The sequence below is a fragment of the Crocodylus siamensis genome, chromosome 1 (genome assembly GCF_052110815.1).
Source record: "Crocodylus siamensis isolate JL-2025a chromosome 1, ASM5211081v1, whole genome shotgun sequence".
NCBI classification, from domain to species: Eukaryota; Metazoa; Chordata; order Crocodylia; family Crocodylidae; genus Crocodylus; species Crocodylus siamensis.
The window spans coordinates 272,531,188-272,547,198 of record NC_143395.1 but is presented as its reverse complement, the minus strand read 5'-3'; positions in this window follow the sequence as shown (position 1 = coordinate 272,547,198).

The following is a 16,011-nucleotide window of genomic DNA, read 5'->3' as shown; positions in this document are numbered from 1 at the left end:
TGCTTCTCATGGGTCATCTTGTTTTTCTAACAGCATCCAGAAGCTCTCCAACCTGTTAGCTACACATCTGTTGGTGGAAGGACTGTTAGGGCTGTTATGGAGGTGTGCGCTTCTATAAAGGTACAGAGAGCATCAGCCTGGAGATACAGATGGATTTGCATACTTGGGGTTCCCAAATTGTATTCTGGCTAATAAGGGGACACATTTGCCTGTCCGTCAACAGGCTTCAGAGTTTGTAAAAGAAGTATTTTTACTTTAAATTAGTGAAGAACACATCCCTTTACATGCTCTTATTTTAGCTATGGTTCTTAATCACTGTGGGAGATGCCCTCCATGTAGGCTGTCTGTTTAAAGTAGGGGTGGGCAAAATGGTGGATCCAGCTGGTGGCCGGACTCCATTTCCCAGCAGCCTCTGTTCATGATGTTGGTTTCCATAGAGACCACAGCAGCAGTGCTGCCATGACAGTGTGGGGCTAGGGTTTCTATGGAGCCTGGCCCCAGTTGTGCTGGCAGAGCACGCAGCTGGGTAGGGAGCTGCTCCAGGGCTGGGATCATGGGCAGGAGTGTGCAGGCGCAGATCACAGCTCTGTCCTAGTTTCAGACCACGCTGTCACTGCTGTAAGATCCCAGCCCTGGAGCAGCTCTCTGCCCAGCTGCACACCCTGCCAGTGCTGCTGGGGCTAGTCTCCATGGAAAACCTGGCCCTGCACTGTTACTTTGCTGCTGCTGGAGTCTCCATGGAAACCAGCTGCAGTGATGTGGGCAGGGGCTGCTGGGAAATGGAGTCTGCTGCAGGCCCAATCTGGCCCACGGGCTGGACTTTTGCCTGCCCCTGGTTTAAAGACTCTGATGGCTTTTCCCCCCTCCCCCTCCCTTCTTTCTTTCTGTAGATAAGGAGACCATCAAACTTTGCAGAAGCCCCTTGCAATTAAAACATTGCATGCACAGTATACAAACACAGCATAATGCAATGCCCTGCAGAGATAGCTGAGCTAGAGTATATAAACCCAGGCAGAAAACTATTTTAATACCGCTGTTGATACTTGAGTCAGCTCTAGTTTGGGTATCTCTGCCCTCCACTGCATTGTGCCCTGTAGACTTAATCAATGATTCTAACAGTTCTTTCTCATAGGCTGCTTGCAGACATAAAAATAATAGTGCTTTATTTTAACTTGGTATGCTCCTGCACCAAGACCAGTGCATGCCCAGAAGAGGTGCAGTGCCTTTGATGGACCCAGCTTGCCTTAAGTTTGTATAGATCTTTAGTGGGGCTTTTCTGGCACTTTTATCTAATAACTGATTAAATCAGCTAAAGCAAAGTGCCAAAAAGCCCTGCTGAAGCACCTGAACTAGATAGACACTGCAGAGCTGGGTCCAAATAACGTGCTACTTTTTCAGGTAAAGCACATTTTTTTTTTTATATCTGCAAGCAGCCATATACAATCTCTAGAAACCTGGCAACATTGTGGGTTGTCTTTTCTGTGAGCAGGAGATGGAGGAGACTCTTTCAGGTCTTCCTGGATTACTTCTTGCTGTGGGCATTCTACTGCCTTCAGCATCCCCTTGGTGTGTTGGACTTCTAGATTCATAGATTGTAAGGGGCTTGAAGGGACCTTGCAAGATCACCAGGCCCAGCCCCCCTGCACTTGGCAGGAAGACAGTTGGGGTCAGGTGAGCCCAGAGAGGTGACTGTCTAGTCTCCTTTTGAAGATTTCCAGAGTAGGTGATTGCACCATCTCTGGAGGGAGCTTATTCCACAGTCCGGACACTAACTTCCTAGCGTTAAACCTGAAATGGTCTTCCAGGGGTTTGTGGCTATTATTCCTGGTTTTCCCTAAGGGTGCCATGGTGAACAGTTGTTCACCGAGCCCTTGATGTATTCTCCTGATATAGCGGTAATCTGCTACCAAGTCCCCTCTCAACCTTCTCCTTTTAGGCTGAAGAGACCCAAGTCCCTCAGCCTTTCCTCATATGGCTTACCTTGCAAGTCCCTGATCATACATGTGGCTCTTCTCTGGCATCTCGCAAGCTTTTCCACATCCTTGTTGAAATGCAGTGCCCAGAACAGGATGCAGTACTCCAACTGCGGTGTCACGAAAGATGCTGAGTAAAGCGAAAGAATCACTTCCTTGGTTTTGCTTGAGATGCATTGGTTGATGCATACCAGGGTATCGTTTACTTCGCTGGCTACAGCATCTCAGTGATGGCTCATGTTTATACTATGGTCTGTTATTACCCCCAGGACCCTTTCAGTCATGGTGCCTGGTCAGTTTGGTGCTACTGAGCCTGTAAGCATGTTGGGGATTGTTCGTCCCCAGATGGAGCACTTTACATTTCTCAGTGTTGAACTTCATCTGGTTCTGATCTGCCCAGCTTGCTAGCTGTCTAGGTCCATCTGTATCTGCAGCCTATCTTCAAGCATGACCACGCTGCCCCATATCTTGGTGCCATCTGTGAACTTGGCCAGTGAGTTCTTCATCCCAACATTCAAATAATTTATAAAGATGTTGAAAAGCATTGGAACAAGCATGGACCGCCAAGGGATGCAACTGGCCACTTCTCACCAGGATAACACAGATCCATTCATTAGAATTCTCTGGGTCCTACCTCACAGCCAGCTTCCTACCCACCTAGCTGCTGAGCAGTTAAGCCTTCAATTTTCCTGTAAGAACATCATGGGATACCAGATCAAAGACCTTTTGGACGTCTAGGTATATAATGTTGACCTCCTCTCTCTTATCCAGGTGGTGAGCGACCTGGTCATAGAAGGAGACGAGGCTGGTAAGACAAGACCTGCCCACAATGCAGCCATGCTGGCTGTCATTCAGAATTCTACCTTCTGCAAGTGTATTGCACATGGACTCCTTGATTAATTTTTCCAGGATTTTCCTGGGATAGAAGTTAGGCTAATTTGGCCTATAGTTGCCTGCGTCCTTTCTCCTCCCCTTCTTGAAGATGGGCACAACATTGGTCCTCTTCCCGTCTTCAGGGACCTCACCCAAGTGCCACAAGTTTTGGAAGAGTTTCGCCAGAAGTCCCGTGATGATTTTGGCCAGCTCCTTCAGCACTCTTGGATGAAGGTCATCCGGTCCTGCTGACTTATAAATGTCTAACTTTTCTAACTGATTATGCACCAGCTCAACGTCAGCAGTAGGAAGGTGGTCATTCCCACCACGCCTGTTCTGGACCTTATCTAGCATGATTTTCCCCTTAGTTTGGTGAAATACCGAAGCAGTGTTGTCATTCAGGAGTTCAGTTTTCAGGAGTGTCGGTAACCAGCTGTCCTGAGTTGTTAAGCAATGGTCCCATGCTTCCATCTGATTTCCCTCCTGTTCCCTACACACCAAAGGACATCTTCTTATCCTTGATTTCTGTTGCTAGTTTAAATGGACTTGGACTTCTCTGACTGTATGCATCTCCTCTGTCCTGTATCAAGCAGCTTAGAGGAGCATGATCTGCCTGGTTATTATTCTGCTGGGACAGACCAAGATGGTGACCTTGGAAAACCACAGAAAAAGCTTGCAGGGGCTGGCTCTGATTATACCTTCCAACTCTTCTGCTTCTTGGTCCAGGGATTTGAGTTTGGACACTTCATTTTGCAACAAAATGTGGACCAGTTTGTGTCATACTTGGCCATCAAGGGGGCACTCTACAAAGTAGAAGATGGACAGCTAGTCTTAAACCTGTAACTTCATGAAGGGTTTTGTGGAGGAGGGGGACACAGTCTCTAGTGATGTGGTGTTTTTGTTGCTGACAAGTGGTTCGTGATAAGCCCCTGGGGGGACTACACATTTTGTACTTTTATCCTTTGTTTTTAATATTTTTATAACAAAGGTTTAAAAAAAATGAAAAGTTAAATCCTGTTGATCTATCTTCTCTGTAGAGCAAGCAGTCCTTTCAGATGTAGCTGGGGTTAAATTTGTTCCTGAAAAAGCAAGGCACTTTGTCATCATATCACTTCTAGTAATGTTGTCACTGCCAGTCTAATGTTGTTGTATCTCTTTATCACTATTATCACTTCATTTTAGTGTAAAGCAAGGACAAGGTACTCTCCTGAAGTATCTTTTTATGATAAAGAAAGAATTAACTTTATAAAATATCTTTCAGAGAATTTCAATTTCTCCTGGTTGCTAAGTGGTGTAAAGTAATTCTGCAGAGAGACCTGGAACTTGAACACATTGCTCCCTAGATATGTGTACCCTGGTGAATAGTGTATAATGAAAAATGAATTGGGTTTTGAAGATTTTGTGGATTTCTTGAGTGAAGTACTGTCATTTTTCTTTTCTTTTTTTCTTTTATTCCCTTTATATTACTGGCTGTAAAACAGATCTCATAGGTAGCTTTTCTGCCAAGCTTTTCAGGATGATATTAGCTACCTCAGTGGACTGCTGTGAGAAGATTGCATTTTCTGAAATGGAGTTTTTATCATTAACTTGGGAAGGGAACAGTCTGAAAACTCTGAGTGTAGCCCTGCCAGGAAGGAGACTTGATTGCTATGAAAATCAGTGGTGAATGAGAAGGGAAGGGGATTTAGAACAAAGTATAAATATCTACAATAACCATGCTGTTTATGAGAGAGAGATGCCTCTGAAGAAAACTATGCAAGAGAGATAGAGTGATCATTTAGGGTGTGGTGAAATACTTCAAAAGGAGGTAAAACTGTGGCAAACTCTACTGACAGTGGGGTGATGGAAGTAGTATATTACCTACCTGGAATGAAGTAGGGAGCAGTTTATGGATATATAACATGTTATATTGCTTGTAAGTAGGTCCTGCCCTGTTCTGAACATACTACACATAATAATTATGGACTTCGCTCATGCTTGGGGCCCCTTTGTGTGTCTCAGTGATATAAACAATACTGAGGTTTCCCTATATAGACAGTTGAAGGTGTTTAGGAAGGGGGCAAGAAAAAATCTGAGGAAAGAATTTTGGTTGGAATATCACATGAAGCAACCCTGAGAGGGGGCCAAGGAGAAGCCTTGTGTAGGGGGTGTTGTAGAGTAAATAGGTGAGGGGAATAGGTGGCCACTGGAAGATGAGTCCTTGGGCCACAGCCAGGCATGTAGGAGGACCTGGGTTCCCCTGGGCATCCCTAAACCAGAGGTTCTCAGCATCTCTAGACTGAAGGCACCCTTAGACTCAAGGCCCCACTTGGAAAATGCCAGCTCTTGGTTTTCACTTTTTTTGTCTACAGAAAAATACTTCTGTTGCAAAGAATTCAGAAAGACCACAACAGGTCAGAATGCTTTTAACATTATGGATTCTTATCTGAAATCTCTGGGTTTATCTTGTGAACTGTGTCTGTACACCTAACAGCGCTAACATCATCTGGCATCCTGCAGCACCTCTGAAAGGATCTCAAGGCACCCTGGCTGAGAATCACTGCCCTAGACCTTGTCCCTTGTGCCCCTGGGGTTGCACATGAACATGTCATGCTCATCTGTTCCTGCTCACAAGTCAGAAATATGGTGTGAAGCCAGTATGGGGGCAACCCCCTGTGGTTGTGCTCAGGCGTGCTGGAGGCAGTTGTGGGAGGCACCCTAGGAGGAGCTTCCTTCTGGGTTTGGTTCTTAGAAGCAGACATGGGTGGGCAGGTTCTGATTGAGGGCATCCCATCCTTAAGGCACAAGTGACATGAACTAGCTTCATCCCACAATGTTGCTGAGAAGCTATGATATAGATTTTGATCATATGGGAAAGAGCAATCCAACTTGGACAGGTGGAGGGACTGTTTGAAACCTAACCAAATTACAAGAAGCCTCTCTTAGTGTTGTTTGGACTGTGTGTTGTAATGCAGTAAAATGAATTGGTCAAAGATGTCCTTGGCTTAGGTATTCTAACAGGACAAGAATAAGATTTATGGTAACTTAGCATTGGCTGGTGTAATGGTTCTATGTGGTCATTACCCACAGGTACAGTGCAAAGTGACCCTGATGTTCCTCTCTGGGATATGAAAAGTCACTGTTCTTTTTCCGAGAGTTTCTGGGGGTTTTTTATTTCTAACTAAAGCAAGGAGAGCCAAGTGTGAAACCTCAGCCTAAAATCTCTACTGCAACTGACCTTTATGAAGGGTCCAGACCTGAGGTCTTCCTATGCAGAGAGTCATTCTCAGTTTCTTTATATGTGGGACATAGTGAATGGATTGTACTAGCCACTAGAGGTGCCCAGTATGGCTGTATGAAGCTTTGATCTCTGATTTGATTCGGCAGAGATTTGGCCTGATTTGGTGGCTGAATCTCTGAATCTGAATTGAATCAGAGGACCCTTTAATCTCTTTCCAAATTGATTTGGAGACATTTGGAAAGATTCAGAGATTCGGACATAGACACAGCTTTAACTGTTTTTTCTATATATCTTTAGGTACTAGTGCGGCTCTTGAGTGCTGCAATGCTGGGGAGTATGGAGTGTCCCACAGGAGTGTGGCGGCTTCCCAGCATGCTCAGCAGCATACCTGGAAGTGGACCAGAAGCACTTCTGGTCCACTTTCAGGTCTGCCAGGGAGTGCGTGGGGGGGGGGCATTTCCCCCCGGGTCAGTGACTGGTGCCTCCTGGGTCTGCAGGGGGAACCCGGGCCCCCCCTGAACCTGATTGTTGAGCCAGGGGTTGGAGGTTGGGGGAGCCCCCCAGTGTGCTCCCCAGCAGACCCGGAAGTGGACTGGAAGTATTTCTGGTCCACTTCTGGGTTTGCCACTGAGCACGTGGAGGGCCCCCTGTACTCTTGTGGGATGCTCCATGCGCCCCAGCATCACAGCATGCATGAACTGTACCTGCTACCTCAAGGTATGTAAAAAAAACAACCCCCTCCCCCAAACCCCAAACTTTTAAAGCTGTGTCTATGTCCAAATTGCTGATTCTCTGAATCAGCAACGAAACTTCAGATTCATATTTGGCCGAATTGAATCAGGGCCGTGATCCGAATCAACAAATTGAATCACTGTCCCTGATTCAGGCTGAATTCGAGTCCAATAGGACTCGTTTCGCATACCTCTAGTGCCCAGCACATGGAGGCCTGAGGATCCTGGGCTCCCTCAGAAAGAGGGCTGTCACCTGAAATGCGTAAAACTTTCCATGTCCATCACCAGCAAAAATAAAAGTTGGTGCTTATGCTAGCTACACTAAGGTAGCAGAAATTGGGCAGCACCTCCCCTTTGGGTTTAAATGCCTGCTGGCTTATATTCTGTAAAGGATATAAAGGATCCCTGTCACCTTTTGTATGAGTAGAAGAATAACTATGACTGCTGTCCCTCCTTTCCAGAAGCCAGCACATTAATTCTTTACTGGAACATCCAGCACAGAAAATGGGAAATATTTATTTTTATTTCTTTGTTGGAAGAAAAAAGAATGCTTATTGCTTGAATCTGTACAGCACTCCACATCTTCAAGCTAATTCTCACAGTGTTCATCAAGGTGGGAAGATATTAACCTCCATTCATGGGTATGGGAAATAAAGCACAGCCAAGTGGCTTGTCCAAGGCTTTGGAACGCCTGCTTGCAGACATTAAAAAAACAAACTGCACTTTACTGGAGAAAGCAGTGCATTACTTCCAGTTGGCTCTGCAGCGTCTGCAAAGATGAAGCACTTCAGCAACTTCTAATAGTTGATTGAATCAGCTTTAGCTAAAAGTACCAAAAAACCCCCACTAAAGTGCCCGATCTTTACAGATATTAGGTGAGCTGGGTTGAAGTGACATGCTGCCTCTTCTGGGCATGCATGGGGCTTAGTGAAGCATGCTTTTGTTTTTTTGGGGGGTTTTTTGTTTTGTTTTTACACCTGCAAGCACCCTTGATGAGTTAGACTGAGGATATTCCTAAAGAGCTTTTAACTTGCATTTCCAGGGTCATTTTGCCAGATGATATTGCCACTCATTTTTGCTGGAAAGCAAAAGATTGAAAAACAATTAAGTTTGGGCACTGACCGTCTAAAAGATAGGGCCAAGGCCTTGTGTGATATGAATCACTGGGGTTCCACAGAAACAACTGGAGCTATCGTAAGTTACTGTAGCTAAGGAAATTGCCTAGCCCGATAAATAAACATTAAATAAGTCTTTCAATTTCAACCTGAGCTACCTCAGTAGTACACAGACACTTCCTTATCATCTGGGGCTGACCTAGTTGGCAACTTAGTGATCGATGGGAAGCTCGGTGACAGCGACCATGAGGTGATCACCTTTACCATCTGCCATAAAGCTGCCAAGTCAGTCAGCAGCACTGAAGTCCCTGACTTCAGGAAAGCTAACTTTGACAAGCTCAGGAGGCTTGTCAGTGAGGCCCTAAGGGACCACGACCCCAGGGAGAGTGGAGTTCAAGCAGAGTGGTTGCTCCTCAAGGGAGCGATCCTCAATGCATAAGCTAAGTCTATTCCATCTCTTAGAAAAGGAAGCAAGAGGGCACAGCAGCCCCACCCGGCTCTCCAGGGATCTAGCAGACCTCCTGAGGCTAAAAAGAAAGGCCTACAAAGGATGGAGGACGGGATTCACCTCCAAGGAGGATTATTCTGCACTGGTCCGGTTCTGCAGGGAGTAAACCAGCAAAGCCAAGGCTGCAACTGAACTCCAACTATCTTTGAGTATCAAGGACAATGAAAAGTCCCTTTTCAGATATGTGGGGATCTGGAGGAAAAGCAAGGGCAACATTGGACCCCTGCTGAACTAGATGGGACAACTGACAACTGACGCCCAGGAAAAAGCCAACCTATTAAATGGGTACTTTGCGTCAGTCTTTCATCAGTCCCATGGGATGCCCATGCCCACTATGGGACAGGGTGGTCTGGGTGAGGGAGATCCCCACCCTCCGTCAATGCTGACCTCATGAAGGAACACCTTGAGAAGCTGGATACCTTCAAGTCAGCCGGCCCTGACAATCTGCACCCCAGGGTACTCAAGGAGCTGGCGAGCGTCATAGCCCAGCCTCTGACATGGATCTTTGAGAACTCCTGGCGCTCTGGTGTAGTGCCCAAAGACTGGAAGAAGGCCAATGTGGTGCCTATCTTCAAGAAAGGGAGGAAAGTGGATCAGGCAAACTACAGGCCCATCAGCCTGACTTCTATCCCAGGGAAGGTCTTAGAAAAGTATATTAAAGAGGCCAACCTTAATGGATTGGCCGACGCCAACATCCTGAGGGATAGCCAGCATGGGTTTGTTGTGAGTAGGTCTTGCTTGAGCAATCTCCTTTCCTGCTACAACCAGGTGACCTATCACCTGGACAAGGGAGAGGAGATTGATGTCATATATCTTGACTTCAAAATAGCCTTCGATCTGGTATCCCACGATCACCCCTTGGCAAAACTGGCCAATTGTGGCCTTGGGTTCACTATGATCTGCTGGCTGGGAAATTGGCTCCATGGTTGGACCCAGAGGGTAGTAACTGATGGAAGTCAATCTTCACGGTGCCCTGTGACCAGTGGGGTCCCATAAGGCTCTGTCCTTGGACCCATATTATTCAACATCTTCATTAATGATGTGGACATCGGAGTCAGGAGTGGACTGGCCAAGTTTGCCGATGAAACTAATCTTTGGGGCAAAGCTTCCACACTGGAAGACAGAAGGGTGATCCAGGTTGACCTGGACAGGCTAGGCAAATGGGTGGATGAGAACCTGATGGTATTTAACACTGAAAAATGCAAGGTTCTCCACCTTGGGAGGAAAAACCTGCAGCATCCTTATAGGCTCGGCAGTACTACACTGGCTAGCACCGTGGAAGAAAGAGACTTGGGGGTTATCATTGACCACAAAATGAACATGAGCCTGCAATGTGATGCTGCAGCTAGTAAAGTGACCAAAATGCTGGCTTGCATCCATAGATACTTCTCGAGCAAATCCCAGGATGTCATTCTCCCCTTGTACTTGGCTTTGGTGAGGCCACAGCTGGAGTACTGCGTCCAGTTTTGGGCTCCACAATTCAAAAAGGATGTGGAGAAGCTTGAGAGAGTCCAGAGAAGAGTCACACGCATGATCAGAGGAAAACAGACCTTATGATGACTGGCTGAGAGCCATGGTGCTCTTTAGCCTGGAAAAGCGCAGGCTCAGGGGTGATCTGATGGCCATCTATAAGTTTATTAGGGGTGACCACCAGTATCTGGGGGAATGTTTGTTCACCAGAGCGCCCCAAAGGATGACAAGGGTCAATTGTTATAAACTCCTGCAAGACCATTTCAGCTGGACATAAGGAAGAATTTCTTTACTGTCTGAGCTCGTAAGGTCTGGAATAGCCTGCCATCGGAGGTGGTTCACGCACCTACATTGAACACCTTCAAGAGTAAATTGGATGCTTATCTTGCTGGAATCCTATGACCCCAGCTGACTTCCTGCCCCTTGGGTGGCGGGGCTGGACTTGATGATCTTCCGAGGTCCCTTCCAGCCCTAATGTCTATGAAATCTCTCTTAATTGATTCAGCTACATGATTGGTGGTTTTTTCCCTTTTTGTGTCTCACTTCTGACTCCAGTGCATAACATCTCCCTCCACACAAGGATGTATCTAGAATTTTGAAAACAGGAGGAAATGCATCGTCATCTATGATACAACACACATTTTGCTAAATTTAAAGATGGATTAGAAACTTTACTAATATGCAAGGGGCAAGGGCTGTATTATTAAGTTTAAGTTTGAAGCAAAAACAGGTATAACCTAAATGGAATGAGTTATAAATAACATGCAGGGCTGTCAAATTGGAGGTTCGTTACCAAGAGCAGCTAGCAGACAGCAGAATAGGATAGCCTGAATGGTGAAATATGAAGACCATGTTGAAGGAGAGAGAGTTGTTAACCCTGTGGAATAAAGAGTTTGGAAGGGATCAGGTAGATTATAATGAGCTACGAAGTCAATTGACTTCTTTAGCACTGCCTGGCTAGAAATGCTGCTGTTACTGCCAGGAAATTGGATTTAAACTTTGGGTGGACCAGGAGTCAAAGCGTGCGTGTTTGGAGGGGGTGGGGAGTACAAGTGCATTCCACCCTGTATCCACATCTCTCTGCACTTAGGGGCCACTAGATGCAACGATCACCTATACAGGTGCAGAGAGCCTGCTCTGACATGCTGTAATTACAGTGCATCGAGCAGACTTGCTTAATCGAGTCTGTTGGAGCATAATAATTACTGCACTGTCATGGATTACAATGTCACATGTGTCAGTGTCCCCGTGCTGAAAAATCATGACTGGGGTTAGTTAAAGTGCCCCTGCTGCCATTTTTCAGTGCAGGGATGTTGATATATGTGATGCTCCAGGCTCAATAATTACAGCGGCTCTCAGAGTCCCTCTATTTTACAGGCAGGCAGTTATTTTGGGTGGAGGGCCGCTTACTGAGTTTAGGCAAGCCACTGAGGGCCACATGACAGGCAGCCAGGGGTAGATTAATATTAATTTTCTAAATTTTTTAGGGGCCCTGCAGGCCAGATAGAATGGCCTGGCAGGCTGCATCTGGCCCGTGGGCCGCATTTTGCCCACCCTGCTCTACTTAAAGCACCCCCCTCCACCCCCCCACTTCCCAGAGAACATTTATAAATGCTTAATGGTCTCCTATGGGTTAGTTATTCCAAGAATGTACAATACAAGGCATCTTAATGCGTTTCCCACATTTTTTCTTTCAGGGGTTTGGAACTTCGCCTGACCCCATTCTGGGTTCCAGTAGATCAATTCGTTTGTCTAAAACAAAATAGACAGGGTTTCTGTCAACTGAATTTCACTACCAATATTGTTATCACTAAAGTGGCAAAGAGAAGACAAACTGGTTGGTTATGATACATTAAAATTAATGCAACCATGTGAAAGTTCTTGCCCCAGATCCATGGCAGTTTTTTTAATTGGGCCTGAACCAAAGCCTAGTGAGGTAGTTCTTCATTTCTACTTTGAAAATTGTTTGTGTCAGAGGAAAAAAGCACCTAACTGAACCAAATTACTTTCATCTGCAGAGCTGCATCCCAATGATGATGATTATTAGTTGATGTACGTTGGATAAAACTTGTGGGAGAAAGCTCAATTCCACTTGGATCTTGCCCTGAATTGTTCCCTAAATCCTGATTGCAGAACCTTTTGGCTGCCTGTACATCTGCTCAGTCATGTTTTAATTAGAATGCATCAGATTAATCGAGAATGCATCAATTAATTGAGCCTGCTCTATGTTCTAATAAAAATGCTCTAGTGTTGCCTCATCATCACATGTATTAAGCCTCCATGAGTTTTAAAATGGCCACCAGGGCACTTTAGCTATTTTATTTTATTTTTAATTAGAATGACTTTCCAGGACCCAGTATAATTAAAACATCCCCATCCCTGAGCACATGTATACGCAGCCTTTATTGCTGGTGACATGGAAGATGCAGCTTAAATTTGAGATTCCTGGTAGATTTTTTTAGAGTTGCATTTCTTTCTAAGTTTAATTAATTTATTTGTCTAAAAATAGGGCAGATTTGATTTGGAAATTGGTTAGGTGTAATAGACTGAGAACTCCACCAATGCCATTTGAAAAGGTACTTGTGCGAGTAGATGAATACCTGAAATTGGCCTTTTATTAAGCAAAAGATCTGAAAATGCCACTTCCTCTCTTCCCCAGTGTGGAATATTGCAGTCCAACAGATTTGTGCACCAGAAGGTGTAGGAACTGTTCCTTTGAAAAGGAGGCAATGCTAAGTGAAGATGATGACAAATGCACTCACTTAACAATATCAGCTATTTTTGGTGTGACATTTTGCTTTACCAATCCAGAAAAACAGTAACAGTAACTAATAAAAAAACCCAAAGAAACAAGCTGAAGGTAATTTTGTTCCAGCTGCTGAAATCAGTGGAACTACTTGCAGAGTATGTAGCTACTCCCATTATGTAGCAGTATTTAGGCCTTACAGTGCAACACTACAGTTGTTTGAAAAATGTTTATTCCTATCTTTTGCAAGGACTGCACTCTAACAACCCAAAATATTATAGTAAGGGGAACATATGCCTTAATTTAATGGGTAATGTACCGAAGACTGAAGCCAGAGAAACTACGTTCTGGTATCTGTTTTCACTAATGTGAAATATTGCATTTTTCTTTTATGAACTAGCTCTAGATTTGTACATCAGTGCAACAGACTGTGAGCCCATTAACCATTTGGTGATGGTAGAACAGGGAGGAGCTCAATACCAAGACTAGAACTGGCATGCTTTGAGACTGTACTTTAATGTTTGTAGGAAATAATATTGATACACAGGAAATCCTTGCCATTTATGGATTTCCATTTGTGGTTTTGAATATTTGTGGTGCGAATATCTGAGCCTGCATGCTCTTGCCATGGAGCTCCATGCTTGCCACCACCAGGCTCCCGCTGCCACTGCCATGCTCCTGCCACCACTGCACTCCTGACATATTCATGGATTTCGCCATTCGTGGGGATCTCTGGAACATATACCCCGTGAATGGCGAGGGTTTCCTGTATCCTCTTCCTGTGTGCTGCATTTTTTGCAGCCCTTTATCAGTAGGACCTTATCTGAGCGAGTGGAAGTCCACACTGTGACAGCACAGAGCTGGGTCTTGTTGTTAAAGCAGCAAACCCCACGCACTTGTTCCTGCTCTGTTCCTCTGAATCCTGAAAATGAAATAGTACGGTTGTCCTGGGGCCATCCTGGGCATAACGCTCAAGGCATGCTTAGGAGTGGCAACTTGGGGCAGTCCTAGAGCATACTCACCACCTCTTTCTGTGGCTGGTGTGTGTGTATGTATGTGTGGAATGACAGTAATAAGGGAGTGGGGCTTATTGTCTCAGCAGTGAGAACAACCTCTCTGCCACTGCAGTGTAGACATTCTCCTTTTCTATGCTGCTAAATACAAACCTCCCCTGTGATGACATAGAGCAGTGTCCAGAAAGGAGGATGTTTTTACAAGCTTCACCTTAAGGGATGATGTCTTTATTCAAGTTAACTTACAGCCTCCCAGTATCCCTGGATGGTTTGCATCTCCTTGGCAAACCTTCCTGTGCAGGGTGGGCAGGCTAGTTTTGGCTCAAGCTGTCTGCTCCTGCCAAAAAGGGAGGCATGCTCTAGCAGCTCCTGGCTTCTGGCCTGGGCTACTGCAGGATTTGGCTGCATTTCCAGAATCCAAATTGAATGTCTGTTCACTTACTTATTGATTCAATCTATGCAGTTAAGACTAACCTATGAAGATTGAATTGATTCAGCCTCAGGCTTTTTGACTGTCTGTACTTAGTTGTGGTCTGTATTACGTGACTTAAAACTAACCCCCTCACACCAGTTTTTTTTACAATCTTCACATACAGTCTCTCCTGCTCATCTCATCACCAGTGTTCAGTGGAGAGATTTGTCAGCAAAGTAAATTAGCTAGGAATTTGATGAGGTTTTGGCTTATTGTAATCAGAGCTGTTCTGTTACATGTTGGTTCTAATTAAAATACTTCCCCTCCTCCTTTTTAATATGTCCAGATGATTATAGTTAATTAAAACAACCCTCAAGAGATTAATTTGTGAAGAAATGTATTAGTATCTTTCAGGATAGTACATATGTCCAGCCAATCCTTTGTGCAGACATCTAACTCCAGATCAAGGCATGCTTATCAAAGATGATATCCCTGAATAATGACTCTTCAAATCCACATTTCACTTTGGAGCTAAAAAACAATTTCATCATTCAAATTAGAAGTGATGTGTTCTGCATAATCAAAGCATTGCAGCCTTAGCATCACACAGCTCCAGGAAAAACAATCTTCCTACCCATAGTTATTCATGGAAAACGTTTTTCTTTAGGAGTAAAGAAAAGTAAAATATGAATATGGAAAAGCCTTCAGGCATATGTAATTGACCTTCGTTAAGTTAAATAACACCTGAACTCCTGCTCTATCACAGCCAGTTCCTCTGCGATTACCTGTGGGGATAAGCTTACAGGAAATGCCAAGTAATATCACCTCGTAGTAAAAATCTGCGTCCTTAATGCCTTCTAACACTCTTAATTGAGCTAGGCATAAACCTGAAGTGTATGGGCCTATTCCTCTTCCATTCAGAGTTAGTGTTTGATTCAATTTCCAAACATACTGATACATGAAGCTTGACATAAAGAAAATATAAAAATGAAGCTGAGCTCCTCAGTTTTGACATTATGTACAGCTGTATTCACACATGGATCAGGGCTTGAGCTCTCTTGTTTGTCAGCAATAAAAATTAAAATTCCAGTTGTAGTGACAAAACTTGTATGCCTAAGATTTATTAGCACCAGTTGGTTAAATATGTTTGGAATACAGGAGAGCTTACTGAATCCCAATTATTGTTCCCTCTGCCCAAATTTTGCATAAAAAGACTTTCATTTTTCTTGCCTTTTTCTGACATCCCGCTCTCTCCTTCTGCAAGACTATGACCCTCTTTCTTCTGTCTATAGGTGGAGCTAGGATCTTTAAAAAGGGTGTGTGGGAGCAGCAATTGATGCTGCCAGGGTGGCTACCCCCACCCTCTGGGCCTCCCTGCTTCACTCACTTGGGAGGCAGACTATAATGCAGCAGCCGAGGAATTTAAGTCCCTGTATCAGTTAAGGAGCCTAACCCTACTGCTCTTTGCATCCCCACCCTTTCCCTCTGTGCTCAATGGCATCTCCCTGCCCTTGCTCCCACCTCTCTCTCTGCTTCTGCCTCTGGTCACAGGGAGACTCCCCCTGTCCCACCACATCCACTCGCCTGGCTATTCCTCTCTTACTCCACCTGGGGTTGTAGGGAACAGCTCGTGGGTCCAGGCACACTGAAATTTTCAGCACACTGAAGTCTTGATGCAAAAAGCTACTCTGAAAATGCAAAAAATCCCAAGTGACAGTTTTCAAGCGTGTAAAATTTGATGTCAGCATCCACTTCTATGCCCACAAATATATAGGTGTATAAATTCAGGTTTTTTGGTGCCTAACTTTAGGAACTCAGGACCTGAAATATTTTGGCTTGCAGTTTCATTCCTTTCACCATCCTCAGTTTTTTAAAAAAAACTCTATCAATCCATAAGCAATGAGCACAGGTGTGAGATACAATAGCATACAAAAAGCACTTGCTCTCCTG